We start from the raw sequence: 17,384 nt of genomic DNA on the forward strand, positions 1-17,384 counted from the left end.
CTCCATGAATAAATAAACATATTTTTCTTTGCTCAGCATTTAATTCTTTTTGCAATCACAGCTCTGTATTGTGTGAAACAAAAATATTTCTTTTTTCTCTGGTATTTGTTTTATGTATTATTTCTTTTAGTTGACAGAAATAACTGTTTTCTCCCCAGTGAGTGAATCAGCAATTAGTTTGCAGGTTCCTCTGCCTCAAGATGGTCTAAAAACATTTCTCTATTTGTGCTAAATATTACATAAAGGTAATTTTTTTATTCCTTTAGGTGCACGTGTGTTATATTTTCATATGTGAAACAATAAATGAGTGAGGCTTATTACGATATCTAGAATTTTGTAAAAAAAAAATAAAGCATTTCATTTAATGAAATTCAACAAAGATGTATTTTATTCGGAGAGATGTACTCCTTCCCAGGTAAAACATTCTGAATACATCTTTGTACTCAGGAAACTTGATATACTAGGGTACCTGATATAGATAACTCATATTTTCTCAAATTGCATCAACCTATAGATATAGAACAGGTTCTATTAAATTAAAAACATATATTACATTGCTAGCATGACTTGTTCTCATCCTTCTTCAGGAATTGTTTATTGCCCCTCATTTCCCACCTATTTCTGAAACGGCACAGAAGGTGTTTGGTCAGTTTGATTAAATGACCAGATAAAATACAATGGACTGTAAAATGTTATGACTCAAACCATTGAAATTCATACTCTAAATAGATTATAATCTTAACAGCTAAAAGTCATTCCTGAGGATCTTCAAATTAAACCACTTTATTAATGAGCTTCCTAATGTTCGAAGGAATGGTGTGGATGGTAATATATTTAAATCTAATCAAATGGTCACATTCTTTATTTTCCTGACTCTGAGGGATGCAAGAACAAATCATAGGTGCTCCTCAACCTTAATTTAGCTAATTGTTTCAATATTCTCCTTTACCCAATTTCTTTTTTTTTTTTTTTTTTTTTTTTGAGACGGAGTCTCGCTCTGTTCCCCTGGCTGGAGTGCAGTGGCGCGATCTCGGCTCACTGCAAGCTCCGCCTCCCGGGTTCCTGCCATTCTCCTGCCTCAGCCTCCCAAGTAGCTGGGACTACAGGCGCCCGCCACTGCGCCCGGCTAATTTTTTTTGTATTTTTAGTAGAGACGGGGTTTCACCGTGGTCTCGAACTCCTGACCTTGTGATCCGCCCGCCTCGGCCTCCCAAAGTGCTGGGATTACAGGCGTGAGCCACCGCGCCCGGCCCTACCCAATTTCTTAAACTTTTAATAAGGAGCAAATTTAAAGTTGTTTTCTTTCCTATGCTATAGTTCATCATATTTACTTAAACAACCAAAATGAAGGTAATCAAGGAAAGAAAGATTCAAATAATAAAATGTGTATACTATACAATATACAAAACATGCAGAATACCAGCATTTGGTTGCTCAAGAATTTATTTCAGGCTAAAGCATCCAATGAATCTTGACTTGATATAAGAAATAAGTTATTCAGCCAATAAGCATTTATTCAGCCATATTCAAGACATTCTGCTAGGCACCCCAAATAGAAAAAACCTATGATCCCTACTTCTCTTTTTTTCAAGACAGAGTCTCTGTCACCCAGGCTGGAGTCCAATGGTGCGAACTTGGCTCACTGCAACCTCCGCCTCCTGGGTTCAAGCGATTCTCCTGCCTCACCCTCCAGAGTAGCTGGGACTATAGGTGCGCACCACCACACCCGGCTAATTTTTGTGTTTTTAGTAGAGACAGGGTTTTACCATATTGGTCAGGCTGGTCTTGAGCTCCTGACCTCGTGATTCACCCACCTGGGCCTCCCAAAGTGCTGGGATTACAGGCATGAGCCACTGTGCCCAGCAGATCCCTACTTTTAAGGAACTTAGTTCAATGGAAAAGGCAAACACATGAATAAACAAATTAAATACACAGAAATAAGTGCTATTGTCAAGTCTAGGAAAATTAGGGATGGCTTGACAGAGAAGATGAACTTTGGATAGTCTTGAAGACAGAATGAGAATTTGTTATATACAGAAGAGGAAGAAAGGGCATCTGAAGAAAAGAAGACAAAATGTGCAAAGGCATAGAGTTTTGAAACGATATGTGAGAAGTTCATTGTGGTTTGGAGCTTAGGGCTGTGGTGGGGAGTGGAAGGAAATGAAATTGGAACACTAAATTGGGGTTACATCATGAAGGGCATTGTACCCATACAAAAGAGCTTGGCTTTTATAGGGCAGCTAGTGGAAAATCAGGGGAAATTATTAAATAAAGGGGAGGGTGTAATCATATTTGCTTGGTAAGAAAATAATGATGTTAGGAATGTAAAAGATGGATTACAGGAGAGATTGATGGGGGAGGGACCAGATAGGACAATGTGGCAATAATTTAGGACAGAAATCGTAGGAGCCTGAACTGAATTAGTGGCTGAGGAAATAGGGAAGAATGGTCAGATTTTTTATACATTTCTGAAATAAAATTGACACAATTTGGGTGTGGGTGGTAAGAGGGACTCCAGATGAATTTTTTACTTGGGAAACTTGAGGACGTTGATTCCATTAACCTTGATGGGAAAGTTCGGAATAATTCGGAGTATAATTACTTCAGTCTTCTTTTTTAAAAAATGTATTAGGTTCAAGTGCCCTTGTGATAGACAAATTAACTAGCATTTGAAAAAGCTGGTCTGGAACTTGAAGATAGTTTAGAATTGGAGATACAGTCTTGGGAACTATAAGCAATAGCTTCTAGAATGTGAATGAAACAATATATCTAAAAATGTGGAACGAACCACCAAGGATGAAACCCTGGAAGAATCAGCATTTAAGAGAGTGTCCCTTATTTATTTTCAACCCATGCCTCATTTTGAAAATATAAAAATCTCAGCCCACCTCTAATCATGTCAGTTCAAATCTTTCCCTTTAAAGGCCCATGACTACTCCCACTTCCTGCTTTCTCCTCCCCTTTCTTTCTTTTAAGAATTTCTGTCACTGGACATGGTGGAATGTGCCTGTAATCCTAGGTACTTGGGAGGCTGAGGTAAGAGAATCTCTTGAGCCTAAGAGTTTGAAGCCGGCCTGGGCAACATAATAAGACTGTCTCTTAATTAAAAAATAATAATAATAATAATTCTAATTTAAGAAGTGGTCTGAAGAGATGGAACCATTAAAGAAAACTGAGGGGCACTTAGAGAAGTAGAAGGAAAATAAGGGGTGGATGACATCCTGGAAAACAAGGTCATGTTAACATCACATCGCTACTCCAAACCCTGACCAAATCCTACAAATTGAATGTAAGCACTTCCTCTCCTCACATAACTGGGTAGAATGGGTGACTTGGATGTCTGTATTCAACAGAGCATCTAAGTTTGAGTCCTTCACTTCCCTTAAGTTCCCCCAGCACACCTGGAAGTGCACACGTAGCTTTTGTTCCCCCTTGGGGACAGGGAGAACCTGACCCCACCTTCCTCTTTTAAGCAGCTGAGATCAGGGTAAGAGCAATGGTGGGAGGAATCTGGGGCTGTGTAAGGAGAGAGTGGCTTCATGTCAGTAAGCAAAGCATATTTTCTTTCCACTTTGAGTGACCCAGAGGCTGTTCTTGGTACAACCAAAACTAATTTTCAAAGTTTTCAGATTATCCAAGCCCTCTCTCAGTTTTGGGCGCCCTTGATCCTTTCTCCTCCCTTCCAGAGGAGAGTGAACAACAACTAAAACACCATTTAGATGATTTATTTCAATCTTATCTCTTGCTGCTTAGACTCTAGACATTCAAGAACAGGTAGAACAGTGGGAGACCCTCACTCTTCCTAACTGCCCTTGCCTACCACTACTAGGTATTTACTACTGGGTAAATACCTCCGTGGGGAGTTGTCTCATAAATTCTAACTCAGTCCTTATTCTTTCTCTTTCAAAAAGCCATGTCTGTCAGCATCCTATTTTTGTTGCCAAAAGCTTTCAAGTAAGCTGCAACAGTTTTATGGATGCCGGCAGAAGACATGAAGACTCCTGGGTCAGGAGGACTTAATTACTCACATGACAACAGGCAGCATGAACTTCATGTTCATACCGTTCATGCCCCCACAAGTCTCATGGATGTGATGTGTGGAAGCCCCCGTGAAAGCTGCACATGCAGTGGGTTAGTATCACTGCTGAGGGACCCTGAGCATAGGAAACCTTAATAAATCATCAGGGAGCTGCAAGCAAACCTATCTAAACTTTGCCTTGGAGGGAAACATTATCTTAATTATACTGGGCAGCAAACAAACCTGCCCTCTGCTCTAAAGAGAAACACTCTCTTCTTCCAAAATTGTTCTCTATAAAAATATCCTTGAAAAAATAATCCAGAAAAAAAGCTAATACTTCTTTTCACACAATGTGCAGAAATGCAAGAGACCCATAGAGGATTGTCTCCCCACAAGTAGGTTCTGCATATTCTTTCCTATTTTTTTTTCTTTTCTCCTTCCTTCCTTCCTTCCTTCCTTCCTTCCCTTCCTCCCTCCCTCCCTCCCTCCCTCCCTCCCTCCCTCCCTCCCTTCCTTCCTTCCTTCCTTCCTTCCTTCCTTCCTTCCTTCCTTCCTTCCTTCCTTCCTTCCTTCCTTCCTTCCCTCCCTCCCTCCCTCCCTCCCTCCCTCCCTCCCTCCCTCCCTCCCTCCCTTCCTTCCTTCCTTCCTTCCTTCCTTCCTTCCTTCCTTCCTTCCTTCCTTTGTCCCTCCCTCCCTCCCTCCCTTCCTTTTTCTCTTTGAGACAGGGTCTTGCTCTGTTCCTGGGCTGGAGTACAGTGGTGCAATCTTGGCTCACTGCAGCCTGCACCTCGTAGGCTCGAGCAATCCTCCCACCTTAGCCTCCTGAGTAGCTCAGACTACAGGGATGCACCTCCACGCCTGACTAATTTTTTTTTATTTTTTGTAAAGATGAGGTCTTTCTATGTTGCCCAGGCTGTTCTTGAATTCCTAAGCTCAAGAGATCCTCCTGCCTTGGCCTCCCAAAGTGCTGGGATTACAGGCAAGAGTTACCTCTTTCTCCCTCTCTTAACTGGCCCCCTTTTATATTTTTCATTTTCTCATCTTTGTTTCTTTTTAAAATATAATTTAATCCATTCAAATTATTTTTAATAATAGGCATTCTCTAATGAAAAATATCAGAAATAAATATCTACCTTTAATCCTATGAAAACAAAATTCGGGTTCAGACTGTCATGGCAACAAATAGTTGCAAGAAAATATTTACAAAAAAGAAAACTCATGACTGGGTGCGGTGGCTTACGTCTGTAATCCCAGCGCTTTGGGAGGCTGAGGCAGGTGGATCACTTGAGGTCAGGTGTTCGAGACCAGCCTGGCCAACATGGGGAAGCCTTGTCTCTACTAAAAATACAAAAATTAGCCAGGTGTGATGGTGCACTCCTGTGATCCCAGCTACTGGAGAGGTTGAGGCAGGAGAATCACTTGAACCTGGGAGGCGGAGGTTGCATGACCGAAGATCTCAGTACTGCACTCCAATCTGGGCAATAGAGCAAGACTCCATCTCGAAAAGAAAGAAAGAGAGAAAGAGAGAAAGAGAAAGAGAACAAGAGAGCAAGAAAGCAAGCAAGGAAGGAAACTCATGTTATTCTTTGAAGAGTATACTTTATCAGCTTTAATGAAAATTCAAAATCAGGAATGATCCTGACAAAATTTTACTCACTAGTTATGATTAGTTAAAATTACGCATCGAGTAAAAGCAGTTTCTAAAATCACAGCCAAAATTCTTTCATCTCATTTTGCCTAGTTAGAAAATTCATAGGCAAAGAGCAAAACAAAATTTAAAAACTTGACGTTACTGCATTCAGCATATATGATGTGATCATTAAATAGTAGAAAACACATTTCTTTAAAGTAATGTAAATGAAGTAGTTTCATTTAAGGGGCTAACACATATAACATACGCAGTTTGGTTTAACTACCCATCCTTTTTACTATAAATATTAGAAGAGTGAGGTCAGACTATACAGATTGCCACAAATCTGGATGTCTGTAATGCACTATGGGTGGCATTATTGTGTTCATAGGGTTCTTCTCTATTTTCAGGCAAACAAGAGGATTTTACTTATCTGTCTCCTTGTAGTTAGACTAGCTTTAGCTCATGAAATGTGTGCCCAAGTGATGTATGTCACTTTCAGAAGAATGCATTTATTACCAATGTTTACTTGCCCAGCCTATTCTTCCCCTGCCAGGGTTCTTGTGGAAACATGTGCTGATGAGGAGGTGCCATAATACCAAAGTAGCCTAGAAGGTGGACCAACGCACAGAGGACTATGAGCCTCAAGGGACTTTATGTGAACAAGAATTAAATTTTGGTTAAGCCCATGACATTTGGAGGTTTTTTTGTGTGTGTGTTTTGTATTTACTTTTTGTTTTGAGACAGAGTCTTGTTGTGTTGCCCAGGCTGAGGTGCAATGGCATGATCTTGGCTTACGGCAACCTCTGCCTCCCAGGTTCAAGTGATTCTCGTGCTTCAGCCTCCTGAGTAGCTGGGATTTCAGGCATGCACCACCACACCTGACTAATTTTTGTATTTTTAGTAGAGATGGCGTTTCAACATGTTGCCCAGGCTGGTCTCGAACTCTTAACCTCAAGTGATCTGCCCTCCTCAACCTCCCAAAGTGCTGGGATTACAGGCATGAGCCACTGTGCCTGGCCTGGAGTTTTTTTTTTTTTTTTTTTTTTTTTTTTCTGAAGCTCTGCTTAGCCTATCCTGATTAATATAATGGTGCTGCTGCAGCTTTTTAATTCTGTTGCAAACTGAATGCCAAATTAGCCCTGTGGATCTAGCACACCAACAAAATACAACTGTTCATTGTCATACTTTAAGGCCATTGAATCTCCCTGTGAGATCCAGAGTTCTCAGGGAGTATGGCTAGTAGTTCTATATGTATGTGTTTCCATGTCCTGAATGAAGTAGTTCACTCTTGGGTATAGGCCCTGAAGGTCTGAGAGTAAGACGTCTCTTAATATAAAGAGTAAGACGTCTCTTAATATAAATTTGCATGGAGAAGTTTCTTGTCTTTGAAGCAGATGGTAAATCTATACACCTGGAAGTCATGGTTACTTGAAAGCTATCCTTAAAATGTATCGATACATAACAACTTATAAATCACTTGTAAGACTTATTTTCTGCCCTGAAAAATTCCTAGAAACCTGACTTTTAAGGTATAATGTGACTTATGTTGTCTTTCTCCTTTCCTTTCATCCCTTATTTTTTTGTTGTTGTTTATTCTTAGAAACAGGGCCTTGAGCTGTCACCCAGGCTGGAGTACAATGGCACAATCATAGCTCACTATAACCTCAAACTTCTGAACTCAAGTGAGCCTCACACCTTGGCCTCCTAAAGTGTTGGGATTAAAGGCGTGAGCCACCGTGCCTGGCCTAACATGCTCTTCATTAATGGGAAAGTATGTTTAGGGAAATTATTTTGTTTCAATAAACAGCCTAAGTGTTTATAAAGTCTACAGTAGTGTACAGTAATGCCCTAGGCCTTCACATTTACTCACCACTCACTTACTGACTCACTCAGAGCAACTTCCAGTCCTATAAGCTCCATTCACGGTAAGTGCCCAATACAGGTATACCCTTTCTTATCTTTTTATGTGGTGTTTTTACTGTATCTTTTCTATGTCTAGATACACAACTACTTACCATTGTGTAACAATTCTGTACCATATTCAGTTAACATACTGTACAGGTTTGTAGCGTAGGAGCAATGGACTATACCATACAGCCTAGGTGTATAGTGGGTTACACCATTTGGATTTGTGTAAGTACTCTATGATGTTCAGACAAGGACAAATTGTTTAACAATGCATTTGGAAGGATATATCCCTGTCATTAAGTGATGCCGGATTGTATTTTGAATACTTTATTTTTAATAATTGAAACTTTGGATAATTTCTATCACAATGGTAAGATATGGTTAAAATTACAGTTTTTATTTTTATTTGATGTTTAATAATATATTTATAAGCTTTTATATTTTACATATATTAAATATTTTTACTGGCCTTTTAAAATTAAAATACTGCATTAATATTGGTATTTTAGTATTCCATGAAATAAACAGTGAATTATCAGTAATATTTTCATTTTGCTCTAGAATGGAAATCACTAAATCATAACAGTGAAAACATATATTTAGTTGGGCCTCACAGTGTTACAAAAATATAAAGGCATTTTAAAGGAACCAAATCTATTCAGAATGTGTTTTTTAGCCTTTCCACATCAGAGAACTATATGAGATGTCCTTCTAAGCTGTCTCATTGTTCATAGTCTGCAAGTTGTGGTCTAGTGGACTCTCAAAATCATTAGGGTCAGAGTGATACTGAGAGTACCTGTATTAGTCTGAGAAGCACCTGAGGAATGCTTCTCCTCAGGTATGAGGAGCTCCTCAGGTATGAGGAGCACCTGAGGAGCTCAGGTGCTATGAGGAAGCACCTGAGACAGGGTAATTTATAAAGAAAAGAAGTTTAATTAGCTCATGGTTCCATGGGCTATACAGGAAGCATGATGGCTTCTAGGGAGGCCTCAGGAAACTTCCAATCATGGTGGAAGGCAAAGGGGAAGCAAGCATGTCTTACATGGCTGGAGCAGTTGGAAGAGAAAGAGAGAGAGAGAGAGAGGACGTGCTACACACTTTTAAACAACCAGATCTTGTGAGAACTCTATTACAAGAATAGCACTAGGAGGATGGTGATAAACCATTAGAAACTACCCCAATGATCCAGTCACCTCCCACCAGACCCCACCTCCAGCCCTGGAGATTACAATTCAACATGAAATTTAGTGGGGACAGAGATGCAAACCATATCAGTATCTACTAGCGCTACTAGAAAAGTATAGGATAACTAGTCTTCTGACTTCAATAATCAGCCTCTCCCTTTTGAACTTTTTTAATTTTAATTTTAATTTCATTTTTATTTTTTTTTTGAGACGGAGTCTCGCTCTGTTGCCCAGGCTGGAGTGCAGCGGCATGATCTCGGCTTATTGCAAGCTCTGCCTCCTGGGTTCACGCCATTCTCCTGCCTCAGCCTCCCGAGTAGCTGGGACTACAGGTGCCCGCCACCACGCCCGGCTAATTTTTTGTATTTTTAGTAGAGACGGGGTTTCACCGTGTTAGCCAGGATGGTCTTGATCTCCTGATCTCGTGATCCGCCCTCCCCGGCCTCTGAAAGTGTTGGGATTACAGGTGTGAGCCACCGCGCCCAACCCCTTTTGAACTTTCACAGTGAGAGTTTACATCTGGGATTTCCCCCTCCAAACACTGCGTGAAACCCTTTCAAATCTGATCTTAATTTTAAAGTAGGGCTAGCTTCATGGGCATATGACTTGTGCAGTCACATAGGACCTATACTCAGAAGGGCCCCTTGCTTGGTTTAATGTCATTTTTGCCACCTTGAAATTCTTCGTTCTCCTTCCCCTTCCCTTTCCCCTTCTCCTCCTTTTTTTTGGAGTTTCGCTCTTGTACCCCAGGCTGGAATGTAATGGCGCGATCTTGGCGCACTGCAACCTCCGCTTCCCGGGTTCAAGCGATTCTCCGGCCTCAGCTTCCTGAGTAAGTGGGATTACAGGCACACGCCACTATGACCTGCTAATTTTTTTTTTTTTTGTATTTTTGGTGGAGATGGGGTTTCGCCATGTTCTCCAGTCTTGTCTCGAGCTCCTAACCTCAGGTGATCTGCCCGTCTGAGCCTCCCAAAGTGCTGGGATTACAGGCATGATCCCCCGCGCCCAGCCGCCACCCTGAAATTCTTAGTAATTTTTTATTTTTATTTTTTATTTTTGGAGACAGAGTCTTGCTCTGTTGCCCAAGCTGGAGTGCAATGGCGCCATCTCGGCTTACTGCAGCCTCCGCCTCCCAGGTTCAAACGATTCTCCTGCCTCAGCCTCCCGAGTAGCTGGAACTATAGGCACCCTCCACCGTGCCCGGCTAAACTTTTTGTTGTCCAGGCTGGTCTTGAACTCCTGAGCTCAGGCAATCCGCCTGCCTCGGCCTCCCAAAGTGCTGGGATTACAGGCGTGAGCCACTGCACCTGGCCCGTAGTAATTTTTGAACAAGGAGCCCTGCATTTTTATTTTGGAGTGAGCCCTGAAAATTATGTAGCCACTGTTGTTCCGTGGTTTGCTTTAACAATATCAGGAAGAATGATAGGTATGTCTAATGCATGGCTAATTTTTTAAAATGTGAGATTCGTGCTTATTCTACTTGGATATACTTAGGCACTAAGACAAAATGTCCCTGGGCAGAGTTGAAGTCACACAAGTATTTAAAGTGCTAAAATGTATTCCTTCTTCCCATTAACACCTCTCTTCTCCTTCCTGTCCATTAAGATCTTTATGCTGCTTCTGGACTTCTCTCAGTCCTTCTCCCCGAAGTCCCACTATTTGCCCACCATGAAAAATACAATACGCATGTATACTGTTCATTTAAAGACAATGCTATCAATACATGCCCCTTTTCTTTTCCATTTCCTGCATCGTGCCATTGGAAAGCAACCTCAGAAGCTATTTTAGTATTTCTTCTGAGGTCTTTTTATCACCGCCTTCACCACCATGGAAAGGGTGTGGGTTTTTGAGAAAGTTCTCAGAAGAGAGCACACCTGCCTCAGGCTTCTCCCATCCTCACTAAAATGCCCTCTTAATTCTGTCTTACCAAAGATCCTCTCCTCGCCACGGATGAGGGGAAAGAAAGGAATGACAAAAAAGATAAAGTATCACATTTTTTCATGCACTCATTCTTCAGACTCAACCCTTTAACCTGATACATTGATTCTACCTTTGAACATTTTCATGTAAACAAGTCCTTGCACTCATTTCAAAACCCTGACTCCTTGGCCATCCATGCCTTGTCATGCGTTCTTAGCCTTATGTTGATACACACATGGGCCTTGTTGATACGCACATGAGCCATGTGACACTATTTGGCTCCTTTATTATCCAATATCTTAAAATTTTGTAGTAGAAAAAAAACCACAGAAATATGGCCATGCCATTGTTTTCTTCCTTCCTCTCTTCTTTCCTTCTTGCCTTCCCTCCCTTCCTCTCTTTCTCCCTTCCATTTCAAACTTCTCCTTTGGAAGCAAGTCTGAAGATTTTGTTTCCTGTTGAAATAGTGAGAAAAAAAAAAAAAAAAAAGAGGGATATTACGGGTTGTGTGTGCAACCATGAAGCTGCTATGTCAGCAAAAGCCCTTTGTTCACCACAGGAAGCAATCTGATCATAACAACTTCCTTTCAATATTCAATACAACTATTGTCCCTGAAGCTTATCAGATAGACATACTAACAGAAGTCTGCATTGGCGACAAAATATAAATGATATTTTCTGTAATCAATAAACTATACTTCTCTCAAAGTGACTCTATTTAGTTTTTAAAAATTTTCTCTGTTTATTAAATTAGCATGTATTGCTCACTAATTTTGGTGAAAGATTTGAAAGTGGAGATTGTAAACAGGTGACACTTTGATTTGTTGAATTGAAACTGCATTTGTGACTTGAAGCAACTGACAAGAAAGAGAGAGAAATGACTATTTAGATGTTTGTGGCTTCCTACACTGCTGCATTTCCAGTAAGAATAGTATGTAGGCAGTAACTATAATGTATCTGTAATGTCAGCTTCATCTGCAGAGTCAGCATTGTTTTATTCCCCCAAAAAAGTTTTTTTGAAACCACAAATCATGTCGATGCCCTTTTTGTTTTTAATTTGAGGGATTTTTATCCTTTCTATGTTATCTCCTGCTCCCCTACTTCACATTAGAAAATTATTTTCTGCTTAGGGATTATACTAGTAAGCACCAGAAAGACAATCCATCACCTCTTGGGTTAAGAATAATGACTTAATCTCTTGTGGAATAAAAACCTGTCTCTGGCATTCTTTGTGGGTGATAACCTTCTTATTGGAATTCCTCAACCCTTCCCACATTCCCCATTCTCTCCCTCCACATGAGCAACACTATATTGGACAAAGAGACAAACCACTGTTTCTCCTTTTTTGCTTTTCTTCAGTCTTAGTTTAAATGACATTTCTACTGAAGGGATCCAGAATATACCCAGTATGCAGAGTCATTAAACTTCCTCACTGCTAGTTACGGTGAGGTTTTGTTGTTGTTTTTTAGTGGAATGACTTTTTCTTCCAGTGTTTTCTGTTCTCCTTTCCGGTCTTCACTTTGTGACTCACTGTATCTCTTCAGATCCCATCTTGAAACATTCCCGTTCCTGTTTTCTTTGGACCCAGCTTGACTCCCACACAGTCGAATTCCCTTTACACTCCTCTTCATGTACTTGCCAAGATTGCAAATGTGTTTAATTGTATCTTTTCTGCATTCAAATTTCAGTTCTTCTCTTTTTTGTGTTTAAAACATTCAAGCTTTTCTTAGAATAGATTACCCAGTCTGTTCCATTCTACTTTTCTCTCATAGGTTAGAAATAAAGGTAAACAGAATAAAGGACAGTAGATTTTTACGACACAGAGCGAAAGGGTTTAGGGCTCACATTTTCCTTAGAGCCCTGTGAGTTAGGTGCCTCTTCAGCCATCGTGTAGAGTCTCAGGCTATGTGTCACTCTGGTGTATGGAAAATTTTGTTCCCAACAAGCCAGGGAGGATTTTTAGACATCATATACTACAGGGAGAGGAAGAAGATCCCAGAGGAAGTTGCACGACATGGATACAAGAATGGAAGAAGAAAAAAAAATAGCTGAGAAATTAGTTTGATAAGGTCATAGTTAGTTTGGAACATATGCAAAATTGCTAGTTTGGTCTCTGTTATTCCTATAGCTCAATTCCTGGTGTACTCTTCTCAATGCACCTACTTCTTTGGGTATCTAGGTCCCCCCACCTGGACGGATCAAGTATCTGGTGTAAAATATTGCACCACATCCCTTTGGCTTCCTTGGCTTTGCAGTTTCACAGATTGAAGCAGCAGTAATAAATTTGCCTTTCACTGGTTCGCTCTGTACGTGAACCTTCTTTGCCCTCTGAGGCTCTGATGACCAACTGCATGATGAGGTGTGCTCAAGGTGCCTCCCAGCATGATGGTATTTGGGTTCTTAGGCTGGATCTGGGGCTGATGCCAGCGATAAGCACTAGCTGCACTTTCATGCTGGTGACAGGCAATGCTAGTTTGTAAAGTGTCCCTTCAGACAGAGATTGCATGAAAACAAGATGAAAAACATTAGTGATATTGCTAAGTTTCAGTCTCAAAAGCAAAGCAAACAGTGTCTGTAGTGTTCCCTTGACAGTTCTCTAAGACTTTGGCTAGCGTACTGGGAAATTTTGTCTTGTCGTGCATAGATCTGAGAAATGTTGAGAGCTGGAACCTGAGCTAGGATATGGTTGACAGGTCAGTGACCTCTGTGATATCACAGGGAGTTTCTTTTTTTTAGAGAGAAAGTCTGGCGTTGCCCAGGCTAGAGTGCAGTGGCTATTCACACGTGCGATCATGGATCACTTGAGGCCAAGAGCTCAAGGCTGTAGCGTACACAGCTACATTAGGTTTAGGGCTCACATTTTCCTTAGAGCCCTGTGAGTTAGGTGCCTCTTCAGCCATCGTGTAGAGTCTCAGGGTATGTGTCACTCTGGTGTATGGCCTCAAGTGATCCCTGTCCCAGCCTCCTGAGTAGCTGGGACTACAGGTACACACCACTGTGTCCAGCTAGGGAGTTGAAGCCTTCATTTTACAGATAAAGAAATTTGGGGCTCTAGGAAGTTGAAAGACTTATTAAACATCACACAACTTGTTAGTGGCAGAGCCAGAGCTAAAACTCTGGTCTCTGGGCTCCTGGCCTAGTATTCTTTACATTATAACACACTGCCCTACAGTGCTTGTGCCTGCCTCTGCTGGCTGGCCCAGGGTGCCAAGAGACAAAGGTCTATGACATGATATGCCTTTTTAATGTAATTGGACTTGTTAATGTTGTTTTTCTGGACATTATGGATAATACTTCTCTCTCTCTCAATATTCTGAATAAAATTACAATGCATACTCATTATGGAGAATAGAAAATTTGGAAACATAGAAGAAAATAACGATATTTTATAACTTGATTATCGAGATAGGATCACTATTAATATTTTATTTCTTTCTACTTTTTCCTCACGTAGGGTGTGTGTGTGTGTGTGTGCTGGTGTATTCATGTGCATTTACAAAATTGGGATTATATATTTTGTATCAGCTGGGCTTCCTTCTTTAGTGCAAATAACAGAAACTGACCCAGTTACAAACTTAAGGAAGGAAAGGAATTTCTTGGCGGTCTACAGAATAAAAAAACACCCAGGCTTTGGAAGAATGGGACCCAGGAAGCTTCAGGGAGCTCTGTAGCAGAAACTCAGAGCTGTTTTTCTCAGAATAGAGAATAATTACTGGGTAGGCCAAAATAGCACTGTAGATAGATGTCCCAGCTTTGAAATTCACAATCATATCTTGGATGAGTATAGAGTTTCTTAAAATTTCTCAGTAACTGAATTTATTTTGTCACTAGTTCAGTGCAAGTCTGTCTCTTCGTGGTTATTATCACATTTGAAGTTCAGCCTTCCTCTCGGGGCTGTTTTTCCCTCTCAAGATTTTTCCTTTCCACCCCTTTTTCTCCCCTCCCTGGTGGAGGTCTTTGGGAATAGAGAAAGCTCACACTAGCACCCTGCTGCTAGGAAGGCATATCTGGTCTTTGTGTGACTCTCCATTCCTTCCTGGCTGTGGAGTCTTGTTTACATGGATTTTGCCTGTGGGTTTGTTCTGGACACTGGGCAGTGCAGTGCAGAGCAATTACTCCCAGGAGTTTGGTTATCTTCTCCTGCTGCTGCTGAGAACCAACTGCCCCTGGCGTTAGTGTGGGGCCTCCCAATTCTCTGCTGTGTTCCTCCCCCTACTCCCCGCTTTCTCCATAAGCCAGCTGCTGCATTGTTCCCAGATCTCTCCCATGACCCTTTCAAGAAACCATGGGGGTTGTGGAGGTTGATAGGGTAGGAACCTCTCTCAGCCCCCACCCCACCCCAGTCCTGACTTAGTGCCATTCATACTCTTTGCAGCCACCCTGCATTATCAGTGGACATTCTGAAAGTGGCTCCTCCCTGATTTCATGTAAGAAATCTAACAAAAGTACCTCTGCTTTTGTTGTTCAAGATAGGGTCTTGCCATGTTGCCCAGGCTGGTCTCAAACTTCTGGGCTCAAGTGATCCTCCCACCTCGTCCTCCCAAAGTGCTAGGATTACAGGAGTGAGCCACCACACTCAGCCAAAAGTACCTTCTTTTCTCATGTCAAGAAACCTATTTGGAAAGAGGCCAGTCCCCTCAGGGACTTTTCCTACATCTGACTTTCTTCTCTTTTTTCCCCTCTTTCTCCATGCTCTTCCCTGCAGCCCAGGAGGGGAATTTTTCTTCTTTCTTGCTATCAGGTAAGAATATATTGAGTACTGCATTATTTTTATTCTGTGATTAACTTTTGTAATCTCTGTGCTCTAGTCTTCTAGATTCTGCATCAGTTTTCCAATCATGTTCATTTTTATTAATTCAAAAGAAAACCCTTCTCTTTCAATGACCCAGTTTGTTTGTTTGTTTATTTGTTTGAGACAGGGTCTCACTCTGTTGCCTAGGCTGGAGTGTGGTGATGTGATCCCGGCTCACTGCGACCTCCGCCTCCTGGGCTCAAGCGATCCTCCCACCTTAGCCCCCTGAGTAGTTGGGACCACAGGTGTGCGACACCATGCCCAGCTAATTTGTTGTATTTTTCATACAGACAGAGTTTTGCTATGTTGCCCAAGCTGGTCTAACTCCTGAGCTCAAGGGATCTGCCCAACTTGGCCTTCCAAAGTGCTAGGATTACAGGTGTGAGGCAACACACTGTGCATGGCCCAGTTCTTACATATCAAAGATGCTTTGCTTCAGGGTGATAACCGTGCTATGAGTTAAAACACATTTAAGCATGCAATGAATTTCTCGTCTCCTGAAGACAATGGCTCTGATTGACCCAATGGATGGATTCAATATTAATCTGTTACAGGGCAACAGAAATAATTTGTGGAAAGGAGAAAACCCTTTAGTTAAAATTTTCCAATGACAGCTCCACACTCAATTTGATACCCTATGTTTTCTACTATCAAGAGAATTTTTTAATCCAGGGCTGCATCGGATTTGCTTAGTCATCCTACAACTCATTTAACCTTCCTCTGATGATTGAATATTTAAAACATTTTGAGATTTTGTTATTATAATTAAGATTGTAACTAACATCCTTGGACACACATTTCTATATGCCTCTTATTCTATTTGACAAGCATTTAAGTGGGACAATTATTGGATCAGAAAGTTAAAATTTGAAAATATTCTTCATATATGTTGCAAAATGGTTCCCAAAAAGCTTGTTCTCACATGTGCCCCAGCCAACAGTACAGGAGGGTGTGAGACTTGTTACACACTTGCTGACATTGAATAATGATTTAATCTTAGCCTCTTGCAGCCCTCATTAGTTTATGGGAACAGAAAGGGCATATATTAAAGACTAGTAACTTCAATATTGCCATTTCCCCCTCTTGCTAGCGGATGTAAGACCTCTAATGCTTTTGGAAATTCTAATTCCTGCGACCAAGGGTTTCTAAAAGCACCAGGGCTTTCATGCTTGTGCTTACACTCCAACCTCCCTCTGATTGGCTTTGCCTCATGGAGTAGCTGAGGTTTGGAGCTTCAGAGAGTTTTGTGAAAAGTGTAGGACGATGTCTTTTCTCCCAGTGTGTGACTCTAATAGGTCCGAAGCTGTGCTGGTGAGAGGTAAAACCGGCTGGGCTTCTGGGTGGGGTGGGGACTTGGAGAACTTTTCTATCTAGCTAAAGGATTGTAAACGCACCAATCAGCACTCTGTGTCTAGCTAAAGGTTTGTAAAGGCACCAGCCAGGGCTCTGTGTCTAGCTAATCAGGTAGGGGACTTGGAAGAACTTTTCTGTCTAGCTAAAGGATTGTAAATGCACTAATCAGCACTCTGTGTCTAGCTAATTGGGTAGGGGACTTGGAGAACTTTTCTGTCTAGCTAAAAGATTGTAAATGCACCAATCAGCACTCTGTGTCTAGCTAAAGGTTTGTAAATGCACCAATCAGCACTCTGTTGAAATGGACCAATCAGCACTCTGTAAAACAGACCAACTCTGTAAAGTGGACCAATCAGCTCTCTGTAAAGACCAATCAGCTCTCGTAAAATGGACCAATCAGCAGGATGTGAGTGGGGCCAGAAAAGGGAATAAAAGCAGGCCACCAGCACCAGCAACGGGAAACCTGGTCTGTCTGTTTTCAGACCGTGGAAGGTTTGCTCTTTTCCTTCACGATAAACCTTGTTGCTGCTGATCGTTTGAGTCCGCACTGTCTTTATGAGCTGTAAAACTCAT

Source organism: Theropithecus gelada, chromosome 5 (genome assembly GCF_003255815.1).
Source record: "Theropithecus gelada isolate Dixy chromosome 5, Tgel_1.0, whole genome shotgun sequence".
Lineage (NCBI taxonomy): Eukaryota > Metazoa > Chordata > Mammalia > Primates > Cercopithecidae > Theropithecus > Theropithecus gelada.